Here is a 20,528-nt window from a genome sequence, read left to right on the forward strand (position 1 = left end):
GCCAGGCGCGCCGGCGCTGGGTTTTGGCGGGGTGGGCGACGACTGGGTTTGGGTCAAAGCCTTGAGGAGGAGAGAGGAAGGAAGGCTTGCGGGGCGGTTGCGGGGAACGGGTCTAAGAATGACATGAGGATTAAGGGGAGAAAGGGTTCGAAGGCAGCAGACAAGCCAGCCTAGAAGGCAGAAAGGAGGCAGGAACCAGGGAGGGTGTTAAGGAAGCCGGGCAAGGAACGAGGTTAGGAAGACCCGGGTTTGGAAGAGGCATCCTGGGCTTAGGTGTAAGAGCAAGGGTTTGAAGGGGAAAGCTTTGCAGGGGATGGTGGTGGGGTGATGGGTGCTGAGGTTAGAGTTGGAAGTGGGCGGCGAGGAGAGGCAGGGCTGCGAGGAGAGGCAGGGCTGGGGTAGTAGTTGGGAGCAGAGGAGAGAGAGTGATTAAGAGCCAGACGTGACAAGGGTGTGAACTAGTGCAGAGCGAGATGAGCTGAAGGACCAGGACTGGCGGTGGGTGGGAACTGCGAGGTTCTGAGAAAGGTAACGGGTTAGTGGTGGGCAATGGGTGTAAATTCTCGAAAGTGCAAGAGGGTGAATGAAACACTGGACTAGTACCAGGTGGAGTTAGGAATAAGAGCGTAGTGGAAGGGTGCAAGGACACAGAGATGAGAGCTAGGGCGTTTATAGGACAACTCGGGCACCAAAAAGGCTGAAAGAAAAGAGAGGACGGGAGTAAGAAGTGATGGCGGTGTGGGACAGGGTAACTGCGGGATGGTGCTAATTGATGAGGTTCAGCAAGATCCGAGGTGAAAATAGTGAAGAGATGGGGCTGAGAGCGGAGGGTGAGAGGAGCAAGGCAGAGACGGGCCCGGGATGTACATGATGAGAAGGAGAGTAAGGGAAGAGAACAGGGTTCAGGAAGACCAGAGGCATCCTGATGGATGCAGACCTGGGGTACGGTGCAGAGGCGGGGAGTCAGGTGTGCACGTTGCGGGGAGAGACTCCAGAAGGGCTGCCTGGGTCAGGAGGGCACAGAGGCCGCAGGGAAGGATCGAGTGTAGGGAGCCTTTGGTGCAGAAGAGGAGGAACCATGGTGAGTGAAAAGAGACCCAGAGGTAGGGGTAAAAACTAAGTCGAGTGGGGAGGAGTTCTTTGTGGAGAAGAGAACTGTGTTGAAACTGTTTCGAATCCTTTTGTCCATAAAAGTAGGAAATTTCAGAAACCTCTTTCTCTCTCCAAGGAATTTTGAATCTGCTTCTACCTTTCATTGTTTTTAATTCGACTCTTATGTCCACTTTGAAGAGATGAGACTCATTTGATTTGATACTGTTCTTGTCTGAATGATAAAGCATCAACTCGGTGCTGAAAACCTTTGCATTTCACCGGGGTTGTGATCTTGGGAAAACTGGGGTGCTTTTTTTTTTTTTTTTTTTTTTTTTTTTTTTTTTTTTTTTTTTTTTTTTTTTTTTTTTTTTTTTTTTTTTCTTTTTTTCTTTCGGTGCTGAAAACCTTTGCATTTCACCGGGGTTGTGATCTTGGGAAAACTGGGGTGCTTTTTTTTTTTTTTTTTTTTAACAGGGTGGCTGTGCCTTTGTGGTGTGATCGTGCTGTGTTGTACCTGACCAGCACTGGGCAAGCAGAGCGCTTTATCCACAGCATTTTCATTTTCAGTGGTGAGCCCACTGTTAGTGAGATACAGATGAAGATCTTTTTGTTTTGAAAAATAACCAGATTTCCACCTAGCTGTATTTGGTGGCTGGAGAATACTGAAAAATCATTTCAGAAAAAGGCAAATGACCAACCACGGAAGTTTGCTGAGGAAGAGATTTAAATCAGGGCTGTGAGGGCTTTGAGTTCCTGAGCTGCCTTTAGCTTTGTGTGGGACATTTCAGAGTGTAGCATCCATTTAGCAAAATCAAATAAAGAAAGGGAGATTTGTAGAGTAGTGGGGGATTTTGGAGTGGGACTTACCTTTTTGGTTAAATAATGAATTTATGAGTAATTTTTATCACGGAGAAAACTTCTGTAATATAATGCAAGCTGGAGCCTTGGACAGCTCACTGCCTCTCCTGTTTTGTAGGTGTGAATAAAGAAAGCCAATATTAATATTAACTTTACAGAAGATTTTTATTTTTAAGACACTTTGGGAAATTAAAGGAAGATAAGAAATTTGGGACAAAATTTAGGTTATTCTTACTGAGTATCTGGATGATTTTTAGTCTGAAGGTCTTACATTTAGCTAAGAATACGAATGATTATACTTAATGGTCCTAAAGGCTAGACTATAATTTACTTTAAAAAGTGCAAACTGTTCTTGAGAATCTTATTTGAGGGTATTTCATTAGTATACATTGAGATACACAAAGATAATTTTTCAAAGGCAGGTAAAGTTTTTGGAGTACTACTGTTTTGTGGGTGTTTGTGGAAAAGCAAAGATTGGGTTAAAGGCATTTGTAATAGCAAAGATTCAATTTTGATTTGTGGATATTAAAAACATTGGTTGTTAATATATATATAAATAACTTAGAATCTTAAATCTTTCTGAATTCAGCTGCTAACTATTCATGGATTCTGGATTCTGTTAAGCAGGTGTTCAAGGTGACTAGATTGATTTAGCACTTTAACAGGATTTCAAAAAATTACTATTTTTGCTGCTAAGTTTCAAGAAGATTAATCTTAAATATTAACTTTCAAGCTGAAGAGTAACTTTGGTATGAGGTGTGTGTTTCTGTGAGATGTGTGTGAGAATTTCCTTCTTTACAGATGTGTTTGGGCTGGAATTGCTAGTAAAATGGTATTGCCATTTTAATAATGTAATTGTTTTATACTTGTGTTCTTACATAAATTATTTTAGACTTAATAATCTTGATAAAGAAGAAAATATAAGGTATAAGAACCACCAAGGAGAAGAGTCTGGCTCAGTCCTGTCTTTTGTTTCTGTCTGCTGCCATAGTGTGCTAAATCATCAATTCTCTGTGAATGGTTATTTCTTACTTGACACTCCTAAAACTGAAAATGGATAATCTTTTAGTTCAGCTGATACTATTTATCAGTAATAATTCTGGTGATAAATTTAAGCTTTATTTCATTTGTTCATGAAGTAGAATTCTATTCAAGTTAACTTTATTTTGCTTATAGTCGTATTTGATAAGCAACAACTTTTAAGCTTATTCAGATTTGAATAAGTAGGTTGTACATAATTAAATGTCTTTCTGGTTAATTGTAGATTCTTTGGATGGGACGAAAACTTGAAAGGACCTCTAGTTTATCCAGCAACTTCAGTCAATATCCCACTTAAATCATTCCAGGTAGATAAAAATTTATGCTATTTTCATAAATCTTCATAGGTAATGTGGCAACCTTTGTAGGTAATCTTTTCCAGCATTTAATTATATTCTCTATAAGGAGAGTCTGCTTTCTATCTAACTAGCACACACTTAATTTTATATTTACATTTGTTCTCTGGCCCCATTCTCGATTTTTGAGTGAAAATATCTGCTTATTAAAGTATTAAGAAGATGCTAGTTCTTCATAAACTTAATAATTGTAGCTGCCATCTATAGTGTTTTTGTGTCAGACATGGTTGTAAACTCTTTACAGATTATAACTCATTTACTCCTCACATCAATCCTATGAGATTGGCACTGTTCCTGTTCCCATTTTACAGGTGAAGAAATAGAGGCTCCCTGAGATTAAGTGATTTGCCCAAGGTTATACTCAGATAATCTTTTAGTACAAGTAACATTTGGAGTTTTTCTTTTGCCAAGTAGTAACCAAATGATACAGTTAATCTTTTTTTTTTTTTTAATAGTTTATAAGGGAAATTTCTACCAAGTGGTGGGGGATAGGATTCCAACGTTGGCATTTTGCTGGCAAAGTGTGTGCTCTGATTCATTGTGCTTTGTCTCTACTGACTGTTGTGAAGTTATCCTTTACCATGCTCTTCTCCAGATTAAACAGTGCTGGTTTATTTTAATCCCTTAATGTGTCTTGTTTGCCAATCCTTAAATTATCCCTTTGGTTCTGTTATTAACTGTTTCTCAGGTCCTTTCTAGATGGGGAACCTGAGACAAACACCCTAAGGGTTATATCTAATGCAAAGATTACATCAAGGTTCTTACATACTCTTGATTTTTCATAAAATTGTTTTTATGAGACAAAATGATCCCAAAACAATAAAAAAATGCCTAATAGCATTGCAGATTAATCGTTACCTGTTCACGTTTTTAGCTAGAAAAGGGCCCTGGACTTGTTATATATCTTACAGGTTTATAGTTGTAAGATTGTTGCCATTGAAGAAAAATGGAACTCAGAATTCAATGCAGATATCCCTAAGCAGTATCTCGTCAGACTCTTGCTGACTTTTTACTATCATCTGTTTGTTTGCCTGTATAAATAATATACTAAGTACATTTATGCATGCTTTAATTTGGTTAAGTAAAATGATGCATTCATTTTTATAAAATTAAAACTTTATTATTTTTTAATTTTTTATCTTCACCCAAGGATATGTTTATTGATTTTTATTTTATTTTATTTATTTATTTTTTTTGGAGAGAGAGAGAGAGAGAGAGAGAAACATGAATGTGAGAGAGAAACATCAATTGGTTGCCTTCTGTACCTGCCCTGACCAGGGATCGAACCTGCAACCTAGGAATGAGCCCTGACCAGGAATCAAACCCAAAACCTTCTTTGGTGTGTGGGACAATGCTCCAATCAACTGAGCCACCCAGCCAGGGCAAGACTTTATCTTTTTAGAGCAATTTTAGGTTCACAGCAAAATTGAGGGAAAGGTATAGAGATTTACTATTTACCCTCTGCCCCCACACATGCATAGCCTCCCCCATTATCAGCATCCCCCACCCAGTCATTCATTTGGTACAAATGATCCATTCTTTTAAAAAGATACCTAATAATTAGTGTTTACTAAGTGCCTAGCATGAGCTAAGTTTGTCAACTGGTTGAAACTTGACAATCCTATTAGAGAATATGTGTGGTTAATAACTTGATTTTTTTGGGTGACTTTTAAATTTTTTTTAATGTTTTAAACTTACAGAAAAGTTACAAAAATGGTACAGGGAACTTCTATATACCCTTATTTAAAATCACCAGTTGTTTTCGTTTTATTATTTTATCTCACTTGAATATTTCTAAACAAGTAAATTTTAAAAAGAAATGGATATGAAGGCCTTAATATTTAAAAGAGAAGGGAAGAATGTCTTGAGTGTATCAGCAAGTTGGTATGTATTTTATTTTAGTCAAGCATGTGAAGCAAAGGAACCAGAGTGGATTTTGTGCTATTATGGTTTGTTATCTTCATTCTATTTGGAAAAACATTATTTTACCTATGAATGATGAGTTTGTCGGCCTCTCCCACATCAGTAAAAACTGTGTCATGGTGTACCCCTCTGTTGGGGACCTGGCATAGTGTGCTCACACATGAGTGGGTCCTCAGGATTTGCTAAGTATTGATGATGTATGGGAGGTTATTATGTGAAAACAGGAGCCACAGGGCTGTTCAACACCATGCCTAAGATGTATTCTGACGATCCTTTTGTAGCTTCAAGGAGATGGAAAAGATCTAAGTGGAAAATGTATAAGACTATTGGTTGCAATTCATACTGATAGGTTTGCCTTATGGTAAGGGAATGAATAGAAATATTGTAACATTCTATTATCTCCCCCCAAATAATCTAAATTTTGGGAGTCTTTTCAGTTGTGATATAAGGAGATTTAATTGACCCCATCTCCACTGCCACCTTCCAGGTCACTCTCAGTCTTTAGTGTTAAAATGGTAGCTTGTCCTTTTGGTAAAGGTATGTCCTGCGGAATGAGCCCTGTCTGATGTTAGTGAAAGGACTAGTAGCTATATTCTGACAGATGTAAAATACAGCACTTGTAAGCCTTTTTTTCTTTCCCCCATTTTAAGTGATCATCAAACTGATGAAATATAGCTTCTTATTACAGTTGATTGTAATAATTAAAAACACTTTGCTTTCATCAGGGTGATAAAATTACAAATTATTTGGAAAGCATTCTTCCCAGTCAGGCATTATTGTTTCTGAGGCATGGGCAGTTTTTAAAGACTATAATACTGTTCCTTTGCCATTTCCATGTTAATGGAAGTCTGAAAAGTAAGGTGCTCTTCTGAAATGTGCAGGGTTGTTTTTATTGTGTGTCATGTTGTAAACGGCATCCTGTGACAGGTATTTTCTCTCTTTGTCTTCTACTGAGCTAATTAGTAATTTACACTCTGGTAGCATCTCTTCCAGCCTCCCTGTGTGAAAACGCCTGACACTCGGTGCCTCCGTGCAGCATGGCTGGCAAGTGACTGGGGGCAGATGTTGGTTAGCACATCAGAAGGATCAAGGCTAAAATTTATTTTTGTGTTTTTAATAAATGCAGGCTTTTGTGTATGTCCCTTCCCTGCACCTTCCCCTCCCCCCACATTTAAGTAGGAGTGTTATGACCTCCTGTAATCCAGAGCAACAGTCCTTGATTCAACTTTGGACTTTTCTATTCTGTCCCCACCCCCACCCCAACGTTGTGGGATTTGGGGAGGATTAGCAGAACAGTCTGGCATAGTTTACAGCCCAGAAAGCTGATCTTCACTGGTCCCTCGCATTGTCAGAATACTGAGCTTCTTGTCATTGTCTTTAGAACCCAACCGTCCTTCTTTTGCTGGGCCTGTTATGCGAGAGGTGGCAGGGCAGCACTGTTGCTATGTGTTAGGAAAGTACTTTCATAGGACACTTGTATTCCTCCAAAGGAACGATAGGCCCTGCTTTGTATCAGCTTTTTCAAAATGCAGCCATGAGTGACTGAAAGATAATTTATTGCTTGGTTTTAGCACTCTGTCACATTGGTGTTCTGCTCTTTCCTGCCCCCTGGCCCATCTATTCCAGTCTCTGACACATGAGAAAGGTGATGTGTAGTATCTGTCATGCGCTCACTTGGATAGGCCATGTGGGCATATTAGGGTGGCAAGACTTTGACTTTGAAAAAAGTTGTAAGGATCAGTTTGTGTAGTGAGAAATATAATTTTAATTGAGAATGAAAGGAATGGTAGAGATGGGTTTAGTGATTTATTAGTTTTGAGCCAAAACCTTTCTAGTGTGCTAGATAATTTGTGGTACTTATTTTTGCAGTTAGAGATACTAATTTTATTAGGATAATAAGGTCAGAGTCCCTGTTAGAATTAATTAAAGTCCTCCTGACAAAAAATTGTTGTGTGGAGGTGGCCACAAAGAAAATCAGGTGAGAAAGTGTGTGAATAGCTCAGTTAAGCCATCATTGCGAGTAGCATTATAATCAGACATCTAGCCTTTGACAGTGCATCAGCATTCAAAGACATTGCATTTGTGTAAGCATTCATAGCGTATGTGGGTCTATATGTTTTCCTCACATTTACTTCTTTTAATGTTCTAATACAACAACCTATATTATTGTCCTAATTATGTTGGGAGTTCGTGGCTAGATACTAATTACACTCTTGCTTTAAGAGTGTAATTAGATAAAAGGTCAAAGGTCAGATTAATAAGCAACATATAAAAAATCATTGAGTGGACTGATCACACAAAGAGATGTTGCGAGTAAAGATGAAAAAGTTAATATATGACTATGGAATTGAATATACTCTTTCAAAAGAAACATTTCTAAAATGTATGGCATAGCTTGAAGAACTGACAACAATGCATTTCACTTGAAAGATATGTGCTTTTATGAAGAAATCAAACCATTTGTGCTTGGCTTCATTGTCTACTCCATGCTAAAAATCCCAAATTGGTTAGACATTACCAGTCTCCCCAGTTATATTGTTAATGTGCTTCTTGAATACTTTTTATTTTCATAGGCAGTTCAGCTTAATTTACAACTTTTAATAAATTCAAAAATCTATTTAAGCTGTAAAATCAGTAATCCTAATCATTTAAATAAATATAAAATAAAACATATAATTACTGTTTTTTGCCTATTAGATTGAAAGATTAAACAAGTTGATGATAGCCAGTAGTGAATGAGGATGTGGGAAAATTGGAAGTTTCACACACTGTTGGTGGGAATGTAAGTTTCCTTGGAGGTAAATTTAACAATGCCTATTGGAATTTAAAATGTGTGAACCCAGTGACCAAGTAATTCCACTTCTAGAAATTTGTCCTATGGAAAATATTCATACACTTGCATGGAAACTGTAGTACAGCTTTTCTTTATAGCATTGTTTGTTATAGTAAAAAATGAAGTTCCTCAGTTAGGGACTTGTTAAATTATGTATGATGGGTCCCCACAGTGTAATACCACTAAGTTGTTAAGAATACAGTGGAGCCCTAGCCGGTTTGGCTCAGTGGATGGAGCGTCGGACTGTGGACTGAAGGGTCCCAAGTTCAATTCTGGTCAAGGGCACGTGCCCAGATTGCAGGCTGGAGCCCCAGTAGGGGGCGTGCAGGAGGCAGCCAATCAGTGATTCGCTCTTATCATTGATGTTTCTCTTTCTCCTCCCTTCCTCTCTGAAATCAATAAAAATATATTTAAAAATAAGAATACAGTGGATCTCTATATGCTGATGTAGAAAGATGTCCGTTGTAAAGTTATTTTTTAAGTCACATTATAGAATGATATGTATAGTATATTCCTATTTTTGTAAAATGTTAAGGACTGTTATTGAGGTGTTCCTTTTTTGCAGGGGGAGGTAACCACTTTTTATACTCTACTAGAGGCCCAGTGCACAAAATTCGTGCACGGGTCGGGGGTGAGGTCCCTCAGCCCAGCCTGCACCCTCTCGCAATCTGGGACCTAACTGCTCGCCTACCTGCCTACCTCATCGCCCCTAACCACCGCTGCCTGCCGGCCTGATGCCCCTAACTGCTCCCCTGCCAGCCTGATCGCCTCCAACTGTCCTCCCCTGCCGACCCGATCACCCCCTAACTGCCCTCCCCTGCTGGCCCTATCGCCCCCAACTGCCTTCCCCTGCCAGCCTGATTGCCCCTAACCGCCTCTGCCTCGGCCCCTGTCACTGTGGCTTTGTCTGGAAGATGTCTGGCCTAATTAGCATATTACCCTTTTATTAGTGTAGATACTTCTGTATTCTTTACTTTTAATAAGCATGTAAGGAATGAGTTAAGAGAGCATCTTCATGAAGGAATTTTTTTGTGCTTGTAAGGGAGAAGGAGGAGGAGGTTGGCCAGAGAAGAGAACTGATTAATTCGTATGAGAAACATCAGTCATATTTTTGAGTCAGAAATGTCTGGAATGGCAACAAAGAGGGAACAGAGGGAAGTTGAAGCCATTTGGTAGAGGTTTCAAAGGTAATGAGAAAAAGCTTACATTTGATTTGAAAAATGATCTGTAAAATGGAGAAAATAATAGTACCTAGTTCATTGGGTTGTGGTGAGGATTAATTAAATAATGCATATAAAATGTTTAGAACAGTGACTGACACATAGTAAGCTCAATATTAACTACTAGAGGCCCGATGCATGAAATTTGTGCAAGGGGCTCGGCCCCCGCCCACCGCTACGGCTTCATCCAGAAGGTTGTCCAGAAGGACATCTGGAAGGACATCTGGTCTAATTAGCATATTATGCTTTTATTATAGATTAGTCAATGAAAATACATTATCTTCTTTTTTTAAAATTGATTTCAGAGAAGAAGGGAGAGGGAGAGAGAGATAGAAACATCAATGATGAGAGAGAATCATTGATTGGCTGCCTCCTGCACGCCCCTCACTGGGGGATCAAGCCCACAACCCGGGCATGTGCCCTCACCCGGAATCAAACCTTGACCTCCTGGTTCATAGGTTGAACCTCAACCACTGAGCCATGCTGGTCAGGATATATTATCGTTTGTAAACCTGTGTTGTCTTTATTATGTACGATGATGATTCTTCAGACCCCACTGACAGATCAAGTGACTTTGGTTTTTCCAGTCGTGTGGATGGTTAGCCCAACCATTCCTGTTCTTCAGCTTTGATCCTCCCACCTACTAACACTTAGTATTAACCCTTTTCGGTCCAACGTGGAGGCTGACTCGACAGACCAGGCGCTAGGAGCAGGTCCAACGTTGAGGCTGAGGTCGACACCGCAAACCGGTTCAACATTCAATCCCGTCAATTAATTTGGACCAGACTGTTTGTATTCCAAAAATAAAATTGGACCGCAAAGGGTTAAAGAATAAAATACTGAAGAGTTATAATTTTAGAGCGCTAGACACATGATGTCCTATGAGTTGCTATTGGTTTTGTTTACTAATATTATCATGTATACTAATTAACATTTGGGGTTTGTAAAAAAGAGGGGAATAGGTAATTTGGGGGGAAAGCATCATTTTCTATGGAATAGATATGTCACTATTCACTGAATGTGTTAATTTTGTTAGCAGTGCTGTGTAATGAGCCATATTAGCTGCAACACCTACATTGACAGCCAGCATTCGGCTTGTGAAATCTTTTAGAAAACAGAAATCTGGCAAGAAGTGTTCCTGGAGCAGTTGAAATAGTTTTTTGTGGGAAATTTCATAGAACAAATAAAGTAGAAAAATTAAAAAAAAAATTGTCTCACACTTGAGAGCCATGAGAAAAGATGTTTTAGCTGTGAACTGAAATGTGACAATGTAATTTTGTAGGGCTTTAGATTTCTTTTTGTATTTCAACTTTTTATTTAATTTTGTCTTTTTTAAAGAATTTCAAGATGTGTTTATATTTGATGGAAAAATTGTAAGTATAAATTTTTATGCTATAAAATTAATCTATTTTAAGAATGGTGATTTTCTCATACCACAGGCAGTCCTCAGGTTATGTCGGACTCGATGTACGTCGTTTCGTGGTTACATCGCCATCTCCCATTTATTTATATAAAAAAAGTTCTGTCATTTCGATGTATGTACATATGTGCTTTATGTTTTTTATTATTTATTTACCACAAGTAAAGGTCAGGAATTGTTATCTTTCTTTTAATTTTTTTTTTACTGTTTCACTTCATTACTGCTGTGTATGTGCTCCATGTGAGTGACGTAGGTACTTATGTAGGTGGGTTCTGACTTATGGCGAAAATCGCGTTACGTCATGCGGTAGGAACGGCTCTCCGCCGTAACCCGAGGACCTACTGTAGAGTATATACTATATTCTACTCTATAGTATATACTATATTCTAATCTAAATTATTTTCCCCTTCTACTTCCAGTTGAAACCTATCTTAAAACATATAAAACATTCTTGAGTTTTGTTTTTTTTAAAAAAAACCCATCAGCAGAAATAACAAGAAAAGTTTATATTTAAGCATAGTACTTGGCACTTGATGTGTTCAGTAAATTTATATGGAATAGATCCTGCCAGTTAGCTCACTTGGTTGAAGCATCATCCCGACACGCCAAGTGCAGTTTTGATTCCCGGTCAGGGCACATACAAGAAGCAACCAATGAATGCATAAATAGGTGGAACAACAAATCAATGTTTCTTTCCTCTCTTCTCTCTCTCTGAAATCAATAAATACAAATTTAAAAAAAAATTAATGAATAAATTAATATATGCATAAATGAAATATTCTGAATTTGGACTTTATAGTCTGTGATTTGGGCACAGTCTAGCATTGGTGAATAAAGGCCCTTTGTTCAGCCCCCTTCCTGTGCCAAATTTCCTCTCCCACCCCACAAGCACCCTTTCTAATGTGTTAGCTATATGTCTTTGATTCTATATGTATCTTTAATTCCAAAATTCCTTATTATGTCATACTACTGTAGAATTTGGCTATAGAATTCTCCCTGTAAAAATGCTATAGATCTTGCTCTGGTTTTTACTTTTTCACTTAGCATTGATTTAAGAGCTAAGTATGTTTTTGGATGTATATTGGCTAATTGGTCCTAATTGCAGCATAGTATTCCATGGTGTGCATCCATTCCCATAGTGATGGATGCCTAGGCTACCATAAACAATGCTACCAATAAACAGTCTTGTACATGTCCATTATGGATGTGTTTCAGAATTTCTTTGTGATACAGACTCAGTATTTGTGCTTTCACAGTGTTTGTGCTTTCTTTTCCTGAGGAAGCAATACAGTTTTTTAAGTGTTTTCAGTGGCATTGTGGAATTAGTATTGTTAGGTTGTTGAATGGGTGTATCAGTTTACATCCCATAGGCATTGTATTCCCCATCACCCCAGCTCCTGGTATTGTCCACATTTCTAATTTTTGCCATTTAATAATGTCTCATTTTAATTTATATTTTCTTATTCTTAGTGAGTTTGAGCATTTCTTCATATCCTAGTTAGCTATTTCCTTTCTGTGAAGTAAGCATGAAACAATAAACATAGTAGTATATTTATTTTCTTAAGCTGGAGGAACTTTTGGTTATGCGTTATATTTTGTGAGATATTAACACATTTTCTCAGACTTCAAAAAGGAAAAAACATCAAACTTTATATAGAAGCTTAAAGTATGTTTTCTTCCTGATGGCAAGAAATGATGAAGCAAACATTTTTAAACATTCAACTTGAAAGCTATGAAGTATGCTACAGTTAAACCACCTTTCTAATCTATTCTCATTGTCTTTATTTATGCTGAAAATTGAGAGCAAGTGTTTTTACTAGAATAGATTTGGTCAGAAAGTGCTTCAGCATATTAGACTATTTAAAAGTCACCCTTGGCTCAGCCGGGGTGTCTCAGTGGTTAAGCATCGACCTATGAACCAGGAGGTCATGGTTCAATTCCTGGTCAAGATACGTGCCTGGGTTGCGGGCTCGATCCCCACATGATCACCAGTGTGGGGCGTGCAGGAGGCAGGCAGTCAATGATTCTTTCTCATCATTGATGTTTCTATGTCTCTCTCCCTCTCCCCCCTCTCTGAAATCAATAAAAATATGTTTGGGGAAAAAAACAAAACAAAATAAAAGTCACTCCTAGACAAAAATCAATAGGAGATTATTTTTATAAAAACCTCAAATCCAGCAGTTTCCCCCTGTTTACAGTGCTCCAAATGTCATAAAACTGAGTAAATAGCAGGCAACACCTCTGCTTGCCTGTCCATGAAGAGCCTATCACTTGATCAATAACTACGTACTTAACACTCATTGACTCTAAGTAGGTTATATTAAATACTAGAGACCCAGTGCACGAAAATTCGTGCACTGGAGGGGGTCCCTCAGCCTAGCCTGCCCCCTCTCATAGTCTGGGAGCCCTCAGGGGATGTCCTACTGATGGCTTAGGCCCGCTCCCCAGGGGGAGGCGACCGGCCGATCAGGGGAAAGCACCTCCCCCATCACCCCCATCACCCCCTTGCTGCTGCTGCCTCTGGCCTCCCTCTGCAGGAGGTGACTGGGCTGATCAGAGGAAGGCAGCACCCCCATCACACCTCTGCTGCTGCCACTGCCGGCCACCACGGCTGCCTGAGTCTCGGCCCTCGCAGCGGCAGCCACCATCCACCGGTTGCCTGAGCCTCTGGCCAGGCCTGGCAGTGGCAGCTGCCATCCGCTGCTTGCCTGAGCCTCAGGCAGCTGCTGCGGCTTTGTCTGGAAGACGTCTGCTCTAATTAGCATAGTACCCTTTTATTATTATAGACTAGAGGCCCAGTGCACGAAATTCGTGCATGGGTAGGTCCCTAGGCCTGGCTGGTGATCAGGGTTGATCTGTGGGGTGACCGGCAGGGCGATTGGGTGGGCCCCTGCTGGCACCCGCCTTGGATGGCCTGGGGCCTGCAGGCTGGGGGCAGCTCCTGCGTTGAGTGTCTTCCCCCTGGTGGTCAGTGTGTGTCATAGCAACTGGTCGTTCTGCTGTTCAGTTGATTTGCATATTAGGCTTTTATTATAGAGGATGATAAACAAGTACTTCCAGTTTTTCTGTGAAAGGGCCATAGAAAATATAGATGTAAAGTGTTTGAGAATAGAGAAAAACATATTAGCATATTTCCTAATTGAGATGCAACTTCTTGGGGTATTAGAGAAAGCTGGGCAGCAGTTGTTTCAGATTTGTACATGAATCCCACTATTATTTGTTCAGTCTTTAGGAGAGGATAAAGACCAATTCAGAATGCTTTTTCCCTTGTTCCAACACATTCACAGTATTTGTGCTTTCCTTTTCTAAGGAAGCAACATGGTTTTTTAAGTGTTTTCAGTTCTGACTAAAATGTGATGCAATCAAGTTTTTCTGTTGACTTTGGTTTAGCATCTGCTTAACTGAATGAAAAGGGAAATTTAATTTGTAATGTGTTTGACGTAGCTATAAACCATAAACTTTTTCCAATAATACATAATACGTTAAAATGTTTTCTTCCATTTTTCTCTTTTTGCTGGTGTAGTTATGACTTTTGAGTAAGTATCTATATGCACAACATTTTTTCCTGCTCTTATTTTTTCAGTCACATTCTATGCTAAGATATAGAATTTTCCAAGGACTTTGATATTGCTCTGTCTTGAAAATTTATTTTTCTTTCATTATTCCCCCCCTCCCCTCAGAAATCTTGCTTGGGAAATGTTATTTTTAGATGTGATTTTAAAACATTTTTTTTAGCCTTTCAAGAATCTTTAAAAATTTTTTCAATTCAAACCCGAGGATATGTTTTTATTGATTTGGGAGAGAGAAACATTGATTGGTTGCCTCTCAAATGCATCCCACTGGGGATTAATCTGCAACCTTTTGGTGAACTGGAGGACACTCCAACCAATGGAGCCACCTGGCCAGGGCAAGAGTCTTTTAAAATTTAATATTTATCAATACTAAGCCTATATAAAATATACTACCTGCTCCCCCCAACGTTCTGCCTCTCCAGTTACCTCCATTTTCTACTCTTCGAGTTATTTCTTTTGATATTTAATGCCATTTTTCTAAACATTGGTCTTAGACTGCTGTTTTTTAAAATATATTTTTATTGATTTTTTGAGTTTAGAGAGGAAGAGAGAGGGAGAGATATAAACATCAATGATGAAAGAGAATCATTGATTGGCTGCTTACTGCACGCCCCACACTGGGGATTGAGCCCACAACCCGGGCATATGGACTGACCGGAATCGCACTGTGACCTCCCCGTTCATAGGTCGACGCTCAGTCACTGAGCCACACCGGCCAGGCCTTAGACTGCTATTTTTAAAAATCTGTACAGATTGTTCTCTAGGCCTGCTCAGTATGATCTTGGGATCTACTTTCTCACATATCCTAGGTTTTTCCTTCACCTCCCAATGTTGAGACCCCCATGTTTCCTGGACCCCATAACTTCCTCCTTTATTGTTTATACTTTAATTAAGCAATTCTTCCATAAAGTTCCTAAGAAGAGGGTGCATGGGGAATAAATTTCTTTGTGAACCTACATATGTGAAAATGTCTTCATTTTCTCTCATAATTGATTTATAGTTTCCCTGGGTATAGAATTCTAGATTGGATGGTATTTTCTTTTGAGTTTAACAAATACTGTTTTATTGGTTTCTTGTTTCTGTTACTGATAATGAAAGTGTGATGGTATTTAGAGTCATGATTTTTCCCCGTCTTGATTGCTTTTAGGATCTTATCTTTGTCCCTGATGATAATCAGCCTCACTGGAGGTCTTGTTTTATCTGTTGTGCTAGGCACATGAGGGCTTCAATTTGGATTTTTCATTTCTGAGATTTTTCTTAAATTCTTAAATTCAAACCAAATTCCTCCTTCTCCCCCAGTTTTCCTATTCTTTCTCTCTCGAACTCTTACTATTTGTATTTGGAACTTATAGGCTGATGGGTCCTTTAATTTTCCTATCGTTTTCATTTTTTATCTTTTTGTCTCTTTGCTGTACTTTCTCGAAGATGTCTTAAACTTCATCTTCAGACTCTTCCTACTATCCTATTTTCAATTTTCAAAAGTTTTAATAGTTTTCTATTTTTGAAATAGTTCTCTTCTGAGTATGTTAATTTTAAAAATATTTCTTCAGCCTCCTGTACCATCTCTATTTCCTTGATTATTTGTTTTGGTTTTTTATTTATGGAATTTCCTTAAATGTATAACCTTGGCTATCTTACTCATATTCCAGAATGAACCATGGAAAAACTGAAAGCTGAATTTGCCACATTGGGGGCTCCCGAAAGTTAACTGGTGGTTTTCATTATAAAGTGATTAGCCAGGGACCCAACTTTTGGGGGTGGGGTGGGGGTTACCTCTAGCAGTCAGTATTTGTAGATATTTTTCTCTTGGCCAGGTTCTCCTCCAGACAGAATGCTTCAGTCATTGCCTTACACACCTGGCTGCACATTTGGGGAGCTCAGTGGGGAAAGAGCTGGGGATATTTACCTTTCAGGTTTCCATTAATCCCCAGATTTTTAGACGTAGAGCTGCCTATGGTTGTGCTTAAGTATATGGTCTCTTCAGTTTCCAGAGAACACACTTCCTGTCCTCTGAACAATGGATACCTGGAGTTAAGGAGGGAACCTTGGGGTGGAACTTTTACCCTGTTCTCCTTTTTTTAGGCCTACCTGCATTCTCCACTTTCAGACGCATTCTGAGCTTTTCTGGTTTATCCCAACACAATTCAGTTTGTTTGGGGCTTTTCCTTAACATGCTCGTAGCTTTTGCTTTCTTTGCTCTACTAAGTCAAATAACCATTTGCATTTTAGCTTCCGAAAACTTTGTTATAGTTGTTTTCTATTCTTTGTCCTTGTGTATTTTATGTTTTTAATTCCATTTTAGTGGAGTTATGGGGAGGACAGAGGTAAATGCAGAGGTATTTAGTGCATTATGTTTCATGGAAAATTCAAGCTTATTTCTTTGATGCCCTGTTTCAACGTAAGACTTAATAGCAGTGATTTTCAACCCGTGTGCCATGGCACACTGTGCCACAAGAATTTTTAAAACATGCAATACCTATTTAGTCAAGGGCGCTGACCTCTTTTCCCTTAGATTGTCAAATTAAAAAAATGACAAAAATAGCTGTCTGGTGTGAATGAGTCAAAATTATACTGCCAGCTGGTGTGACTCAGTGGTTGAGCATTGACCCATGAACCAGGAGGTAACGGTTTGATTTCTGGTCAGGGTACATGCCTGGGATGTGGGCTCAATCCCCAGTAGGGGGCATGCAGGAGGCAGCTGGTCAATGATTCTTATCATTTATGTTTCCATCTCTCTGTCCCTCTCCCTTCCTCTCTTTGGAAAAAAAAATTAAAAATTATACCCTTTTTTGTTGTTAGATAGACAAAAAATATATTTTTTGGTGTGCTGCAGAATTTTTTTATTTTTATTGGTTGTCAAATGATCTATAATTGAAATATTTTCCTTTGTACTTCTCAACTAGCCTGGCATTCCACTGCACCACTGTTGATGTCATCTATGATGTCATGAGGGTAGCAGCCATCAACATTGCAGCCCACAGACTGGGCAGTCCCCTGGATCTCTTTTATGGCTCCAGAGAATTCTCTAACTTAGATCGGTGCCTCATCTGTCCGGCAATGTTGACATTCTCATCAAAAGTGGTATTTCAACTGTGCTTAATGCTTTTCTGCTTCTTTCTGTCTCATGGCAGTTCTTTGATGATCAGGGCAGAGGCAGAAGGCACTACCTCGATCTCGACCTCTCTGTTCTGAATGGTTAGTTTCACTGTAATCTTCAGACCCTTCCAATCACTGGTTGCTTTGGCAATATCATCACCAATGCTTTTTGGAGACAAGCCTAGGGGACTGAGGCAGACTTGGCACCGACTTCATCATCATTGAGACTTAGGTATACGACTTTGATCCCCTTGGGATTGAACTTCTGTAGCATGGTGGAGGCGGCTGGTATCAGATGAACCCGGATTCGGAAAGACTGAAGAAAGTTGCACCTATGCCTCCTCTGAGCCCAAAGCTGAAAGTGTGCCACATAATTTTAGAAATTAGTTTTTTGTGGCGTCAGATGTAAAAGTTTGAAAATCGCTGGCTTATAGCAATTGCAGAATTTTGCTACAGTAGCAGAATTCTAGGGTACATAAATTCATTTGTTTTTTGCTGCCCTCATGGATTAATGCCTAACCTATAGCTTGCCATAAGAGAATGACATCTGAATGACTTTGGGAAGTTTACAGGTAGAATAACAAATTTAGGTTGACTCTTACATGTTCCTTTTGCAGATGTGGAAACAGACACCTGTTTCAGTTGAGAAGTGGCTTAATTACATTTACTCATCTATTTAGAACTAGAACTGAATCTCTTCTCCAGTGTTCTTTTCCTTACTAGTATGGTTCTGTCCTCATTAAAGTACCTGGAAATAGGAGCCCTTTATCCATTGCTCATGTCACCCAAATGTTCTTGTTAGTTTAGTGTAGGTGTTAGGTTACAATCATGGAATTTTTAAGTGGTTTTTTTTTTTCCTGCTAATATTTGGGGATCTAGTTTTATTTTGGTGAATTTTAAAACCTAAGAACATTTGTCTCTTACTATTTAAAGATGTTTCTGTCTTGAAGAATTATAATTAGCATTTTTTTTAATTAAATCTTTATTGTTCAGGTTACATTTGTTCCTCTTTTTTCCCCCCCATAACTCCCCTCCTCCCAGTTCCCTCCCCACCCACTGTCCTCATCCATAGGTGCACGATTTTTGTCCAGTCTCTTCCCGCATCTCCCATTCCGCTTTCCCCGCCAAGAATAGTCAGTCCATTCCCTTTCTATGTCCCTGATTCATTATAATCACCAGTTCATTCTGTAAATCAGATTATTTATTCACTTGATTCTTAGATTCACTTGTTGATAGATGCATGTTTGTTGTTCACAATTTGTATCTTTACCTTTTTCTTCTTCCTCCTCTTAAAGGATACCTTTCAGCATTTCGTATAATACTGGTTTAGTGGTGATGAACTCCTTTAGCTTTTCCTTATCTGTGAAGCTCTTTATCTGACCTTCAATTCTGAATGATAGCTTTGCTGGATAAAGTAATCTTGGTTGTAGGTTCTTGCTATTCATCACTTTGAATATTTCTTGCCACTCCCTTCTGGCCTGCAAAGTTTCTGTTGAGAAATCAGCTGACAGTCGTATGGGTATTCCCTTGTAGGTAATTGAGTCTCTTTCTCTTGCTGCTTTTAAGATTCTCTCTTTGTCTTTTGCTCTTGGCATTTTAATTATGATATGTCTTGGTGTGGTCCTCTTTGGATTCCTTTTGTTTGGGGTTCTCTGCGCTTCTTGGACCTGTAAGTCCATTTCTTTCACCAGGTGGGGGAAGTTTTCTGCCATTATTTCTTCAAATAGGTTTTCAATATCTTGCTGTCTCTCATCTTCTGGCACCCCAATTATTCTGATGTTTGTACGCTTGAAGCTGTCCCAGAGGCTCCTTACACTATCTTCGTATTTTCGGATTCTTTTTTCATTTTGCTTTTCCGGTTGGGTGTTTTTTGCTTCTTCGCATTTCAAATCTTTGACTTGATTCTTGCGCTCCTCTGGTCTGCTATTGGGTGTCTGTATAATATTCTTTATTTCAGTCCGTGTATGCTTAATTTCTAGTTGGTTCTTTATCATAGCATCGAGGGTCTCATTAGTTTTCGTGACTCTCTCCTCAAGTTTATTGACAGCTTCTAGCACATTTTTGCAAGCCCTCAAAATTGCGATTTTTAGCTCTATATCCTCCATTTCTGTCATGTTTTTTTGTCTCCGCATTTTTTATGCTTTCTTGGTGCACCCCCTAGTGGTCTTTGTGCGCAGTCTTGTTCTAGTTGAGCCTTGATTGTTGTAGTTAATACTAGAGGGATTTGACCACCAGGCCGACTGGCTGTGTGAATCAGCTGTGTCTGCCGCGGAAAACTTCTGTCCTCTGGGGAGGTGCTAATCTAGCCTTTGCCTGAGGCGATCCGGCAAATGGCTCTGCGCAGGGCTTGGGCGGGGCGGGATCAACAGGGCAGGCGGGCGGAGGGAGCAGTTATGGCTGCCCTCAGTCCCGTTCCCAGAGGCTCTGCTTCTCAGAACCCCAGGAACCGCTGCAAACCTCGGAGAGAAAGCTGCCTTCCAACTGATGCCAGACACTCCCGCTTCTCCCGTTTGAGTCCGAGTCCCCAGCGATTCGCCCGTATCTGGAGCTCAGAGTCTGAGACTCCCCCCTGACCGAAAACGACAACCGCGCTCTCAGCCACCAGCCCGCTTTGCGCGCGCACCTCCGCACCTGAGTATTTTCCACACTGCGCCTCCTCTGAGCCTCGGTGTGCTGTTATTTTTCCTTCTAGTTGAAGAGTCTCTCCTCAGCCAGCCTTCCTGTGGTTCTGGGTGATGTCCGTTCCGTCTTTTAGTTGTATTTTTGAAGTGGTTGTTTGCGGCAGCAGTCTGCGGTGTTTACCTATGCCGCCATCTTGCGGAGATCCCTATAATTAGCATTTAAAAGGTTTCTTTTTCCTCCTCCTGTTGCCTTCTCAATAGGCTCCAAAAGTTCCATGTGGGGGAGGTGGGAACTCTTTCCCCAGATATAATTATAACAGGTAAAACTATTTATAACAAATTAGTATGCCTGTTAAAATTTTTAAATAATATAGAAAGGAGGAGCAGGTATAAAATTGTCAACAGGTTCCTTTGAGAAATCATAGAATGCTTTCTTTACCATTTTTTCAATTCTCAATTCTCTTCCAAGACCCCTTCATGCATTTACTCCATACTACAT

At 39.6% G+C, this 20,528-nt stretch overlaps 1 protein-coding gene and 1 pseudogene across 2 annotated transcripts in view; one reads left to right on the plus strand and one right to left on the minus strand.

Moving 5' to 3' along the window:
- Window positions 1-9,242, plus strand: part of MED20 (mediator complex subunit 20) — a 31,192-nt gene extending 21,950 nt beyond the window's left edge. The window contains exons 5-7 of one of the 2 annotated variants that reach the window (XM_014533005.1): window positions 3,215-3,296; window positions 7,965-8,065; window positions 9,147-9,242. The gene's annotated coding sequence lies outside the window, so the exon portion shown is untranslated. Of the gene's footprint in view, window positions 1-3,214; window positions 3,297-7,964; window positions 8,066-9,142 lie in introns of both variants that reach the window. The other variant, XM_014533004.1, reaches the window with a different exon arrangement.
- A 7,941-nt stretch (window positions 9,243-17,183) lies between these two features.
- On the minus strand, window positions 17,184-17,773 carry LOC106724685 (annotated as a pseudogene).
- Window positions 17,774-20,528: the final 2,755 nt, after the last annotated feature.

This window comes from Myotis brandtii, unplaced genomic scaffold, assembly GCF_000412655.1.
Source record: "Myotis brandtii unplaced genomic scaffold, ASM41265v1 scaffold929, whole genome shotgun sequence".
Lineage (NCBI taxonomy): Eukaryota > Metazoa > Chordata > Mammalia > Chiroptera > Vespertilionidae > Myotis > Myotis brandtii.